Source organism: Epinephelus lanceolatus, chromosome 4 (assembly GCF_041903045.1).
Source record: "Epinephelus lanceolatus isolate andai-2023 chromosome 4, ASM4190304v1, whole genome shotgun sequence".
In the NCBI taxonomy this organism is placed as follows: domain Eukaryota; kingdom Metazoa; phylum Chordata; class Actinopteri; order Perciformes; family Serranidae; genus Epinephelus; species Epinephelus lanceolatus.
The window spans coordinates 39,018,361-39,023,770 of NC_135737.1; positions in this window are offsets into that span (position 1 = coordinate 39,018,361).

Genomic DNA, 5,410 nt, shown 5'->3' on the forward strand with positions numbered 1-5,410 from the left:
CCCAATTGTATTGTGTATTCATATGTATTCTATGCTAATATGTCTATGTTATTAGGGTCCGGGCAGCTAAGCTGCCAGGACACTAATCCTAGGTATTCTTCTTCTTCTTCTTCTTCTTCTTCTTCTTCTTCTTTGGAGGAAATCATACTTCCGATGGGTGAAAACTCACCAAACTTTGCACAAAGGTCCAGTCTCATGCCAGATAGCCTCAGCTGTATACTCAAGCCAATAGTCCTGATGGTGAAAATTCATAACAAATCAACCATACATGCTACAACTTCACAACTTTCATCAAACTGTAGCCCCAATACTGAAGAAACTTTTGTACATTTAAACCTATTAAAAATTATGAAGTTCATCACTGTTTTTTTTTCAAAAACTGTAAAACTTCTTAAACCTATCTCCTCCCACAATTTTTGCTCAATTGACACCAAACTTGCTACAGAGCGTCTTCAGACTGTCCTACACAAACAATCCACACGGATTTTTGATTTATCGAAAATTGAACCCACAGTGCTTCAAAATGTTTGACTGTGAACGGTACTGTAAACATATACATGCAAATTCTTGCTAAATAAATCTTCAGTTTCATGAAAAAATGACAAAATTCTAGAGTCATGGTAGATGATGTGTGCAAATTTCAGAATTTTATCTTAAAAACTGAATTTTTGACAGCATTTTGAATTTTGCTCTAATGTGAACAATTGGAGTCAATGTAAAAATGGCAATTTTAAACATCAGTTTTTCACTTATGGAGCAAATCAGTCATTGTTACAAACAAATTACCAACATCTCCATGCTGTCTAGATGCACTATGTGTATTTTCAGATTTTTGTCTTAACTGAATTTTTTACAGTGGTTTCAAATCTGTCTTTCCATGTATGGATGGCTGCTTTCCTACACAATAGTGAATGGCTTACTCAATTTGTGAAGCCACTGTTGAGTTGCTACTTGCCAGTTAGCTCAGAGCAGTAGATGACTGTCTTAGTTTCCAGAGGTTGTGGGTTCGAGCCTCAACTGGTGCAGGATCCACATTGTAATGTATTCATCTTCTTGTGCTCCAGCTTGTTGCTTAAAATTGCCTGAGCGTGACTGATCACTGTGCAGCATCTTCAAGTCTTTTTTCTGCTAGAAAATCTGCCTTCTCATGCTTGAAAATAAACCAAACTTTGCACAAAGATCCAGTGTCAATACTAGTGTGAAACCATCTGAGGCTTCTCACTTTGCACATAGCTCAACTAGCTGAATTTTTTCCAGTAGTTTGAAATCTGCTTTTCCATGCATGGACGGCTGCTAAACCTGCACATCTGGCTTAGTCAATTTGTGAAGCTACACATGCATTGTCACTGACTAATTAGCTCAGTGAGATAGAAATTGATTCTTAGTCTCAGAGGTTGTGAGTTCAAGCCTTAGCTGATGCAAAAGGCAGATTGTGTTGCTAAATTCCTAAATGTCTTCCAAATCTTCTGCTTGTTGCTCAGAATTGCCTGAAAATGCCTGGACCCAACCCATCACTTGGTTGTCAAAAGCAATATGAACATAGGTAAACAAACCCACAACCAGCTGAACATGAAGACATCAAGCAATTTTTTTTTAATGAATAATAACATAAATTTAAAAAAAAAAGATAAAAATCAGAAATAACAAATACATAGATTGTTGCTAATGCTCCTTTTATTGGTTTCTTAAAGCAATGTAAACAAAATCCTGACCAGTTTAACATGAAGACTAAGATTAAATTATATATATATATATATATATATATATATATATATATATATATATATATATATATATATATATACACAGTACAGGCCAAAAGTTTGGACACACCTTCTCATTCAATGCGTTTTCTTTATTTTCATGACTATTTACATTGTAGATTCTCACTGAAGGCATCAAAACTATGAATGAACACATGTGGAGTTATGTACTCAACAAAAAAAGGTGAAATAACTGAAAACATGTTTTATATTCTAGTTCCTTCAAAATAGCCACCCTTTGCTCTGATTACTGCTTTGCACACTCTTGGCATTCTCTCGATGAGCTTCAAGAGGTAGTCACCTGAAATGGTTTTCCAACAGTCTTGAAGGAGTTCCCAGAGGTGTTTAGCACTTGTTGGCCCCTTTGCCTTCACTCTGCGGTCCAGCTCACCCCAAACCATCTCGATTGGGTTCAGGTCCGGTGACTGTGGAGGCCAGGTCATCTGCCGCAGCACTCCATCACTCTCCTTCTTGGTCAAATAGCCCTTACACAGCCTGGAGGTGTGTTTGGGGTCATTGTCCTGTTGAAAAATAAATGATCGTCCAACTAAACGCAAACTGGATGGGATGGCATGTCGCTGCAGGATGCTGTGGTAGCCATGTTGGTTCAGTGTGCCTTCAATTTTGAATAAATCCCCAACAGTGTCACCAGCAAAACACCCCCACACCATCACACCTCCTCCTCCATGCTTCACAGTGGGAACCAGGCATGTGGAATCCATCCGTTCACCTTTTCTGCGTCTCACAAAGACACGGCGGTTGGAACCAAAGATCTCAAATTTGGACTCATCAGACCAAAGCACAGATTTCCACTGGTCTAATGTCCATTCCTTGTGTTTCTTGGCACAAACAAATCTCTTCTGCTTGTTGCCTCTCCTTAGCAGTGGTTTCCTAGCAGCTATTTGACCATGAAGGCCTGATTCGCGCAGTCTCCTCTTAACAGTTGTTCTAGAGATGGGTCTGCTGCTATCTGGTCATTCATCTGGTCTCTGATCTGAGCTGCTGTTAACTTGCCATTTCTGAGGCTGGTGACTCGGATGAACTTATCCTCAGAAGCAGAGGTGATTCTTGGTCTTCCTTTCCTGGGTCGGTCCTCATGTGTGCCAGTTTCATTGTAGCGCTTGATGGTTTTTGTGACTCCACTTGGGGACACATTTAAAGTTTTTGCAATTTTCGGGACTGACTGACCTTCATTTCTTAAAGTAATGATGGCCACTCGTTTTTCTTTAGTTAGCTGATTGGTTCTTGCCATAATATTAATTTTAACAGTTGTCCAATAGGGCTGTCGGCTGTGTATTAACCTGACTTCTGCACAACACAACTGATGGTCCCAACCCCACTGATAAAGCAAGAAATTCCACTAATTAACCCTGATAAGGCACACCTGTGAAGTGGAAACCATTTCAGGTGACTACCTCTTGAAGCTCATCAAGAGAATGCCAAGAGTGTGCAAAGCAGTAATCAGAGCAAAGGGTGGCTATTTTGAAGAAACTAGAATATAAAACATGTTTTCAGTTATTTCACCTTTTTTTGTTAAGTACATAACTCCACGTGTTCATTCATAGTTTTGATGCCTTCAGTGAGAATCTACAATGTAAATAGTCATGAAAATAAAGAAAACGCATTGAATGAGAAGGTGTGTCCAAACTTTTGGCCTGTACTGTATATATATATATATACATATACATATATACATATATATATAAAATTATAATCTTACGATATAATGACGACAACTCTGTGTCTCTGTTCTACGTTTTTCCTCCTCACTGACTTGGTCAATCCATGTGATATTTGGCACAGTGGTAGAGGGTCATGGGAGGATGCGAATAAAGCAATATTACATCAGTTGGCCAAAGGGGGGCGCTATCGCAACCGATTGAAATTGCAAACTTTGAATGGGCATATCTCATGCCCCATATGTCATAGAGGCATGAAACTTTGCACAGAGATGCCTCTCCTCATGAGGAACAAATCTGCCTCAAGAACCCATAACTTCCGGTTATATAGATTTTCCGCAATTTTTGAATTTTTTGAAAAACACTTAAAATCGATCTCTTCCTAGGAAGTCTGACCAATCTGCATGAAACTTGGTGAACATAATGTAGGGACCAATATCTAAAGTTCCCTCTTGGCAAAAGTTGGAAAACTTACTAAAACTGAGCTTCTATAAGGCAATGAATATTGCGGAGGGCGTGGCTCATCACATAAAGGTGTATAACATCTCAAGGGTTTCACCGATCACCATGCAACTTTGTAGGCATATGACCACACATAATCTGAGGGGACCCCTCCATTATTGACCCAATCAATCAAAATGGGGGCGCTAGAGAGCTAATTTCTTATCTAGGCCTAAGCGCCATATTGATATTTACTAAACTTGGTAGATATGTAGAACAGGACGCCTCAAGGTGACTGGAGAAATTTAACTCTAATTGGCAACTGGGTGGCGCTATAACAACAGAATAATGCTTAAAAATGCTTAAAAATGGCTAAAATGTGACCGATCGCCGTGGCTCCCCCTGTGGACCAATGTTTTTTTTTTCCTTCTAATTTTTGGTATGACTAAGTCGTTGTATGGTATGCTGTACATAATCACGGAAACTGTCAGTCAGTCATTCTGTCTGTCCCACGTTTTTCTACTCACTGACGTGGTCAATCTATGTGAAACTGCACATAGGCATTGAGGATTGGCATAGGTAGAAGGTGACAAAGCTACCAATGGTTATGGACTAGTATAATTAAATAATAATAATAATAACAACTAGTCAGAGGGGAGGGTTGCCGTCTATAAAGCCGGGAAAAGTTTTAGGGGAAGACCCACTCAAGCCAAAGCAAAACAAGGGGAGTGAGGTTACACACACACACAAAAGTAGGAATAAATTGCAAAGTGAAAACACAGCAAACACTCAGTCGTGCAATGGGAGTGTATGCTCGGGAAGCGAGGGCCCTGGCTTGGACAAGGCCCCAACCTTTTTTCGGTTCAACCTAAAAGCAAAGACAAAGACACATTAAAATGTGCAGGTGGGAGATTGCACTGTTTCCTCCATTGTTAATATAACATTTTACAAACTATCACAAAAGTTCAATACATTGAAAAAAAACAAAACAAAAAAAACCCTGATGCAAAACAGCAGTCAGCACTGCAAGAAAAAGAGAAAAACACAGTTAACCTAAAAAAACAACAACCTTGATGTAAATTAGAGAGTTTGTGGATTATTAAAGGAGAGCGTCATGAGTTTTATGGCAGGAACAGGCATTCACCCCTTTAAGACAGACATCAAACCTAGGGAGTGAGCTGGACCATAGTTATGAAATGATGCCTCACTGTGGTTTTTTTCAGTACCTGACCAAATGTCTCCTCTTCTGTTACTGAGTTATGATGCTGAGTAATGGGTGGAAAGGTGTTTTGCAGAGCACTATGATGTCACAGTGAAGTTAACCTTTGACCTTTTGGATATAGGTATATCATTACTTCATCAATTTGTCCTATTAGACATTTGTGTGAAATTTTGTCATTATCATGTTTTTTGAGGTCACGGTGACCTTTGACTACCAAAAACTCTTATCAGTTCATCTTGGAATCCAAGTGGATGTTTGTGTCAAATATGAGTAAATTTCCTCGAGGTGTTCTTGAGATATTGTAT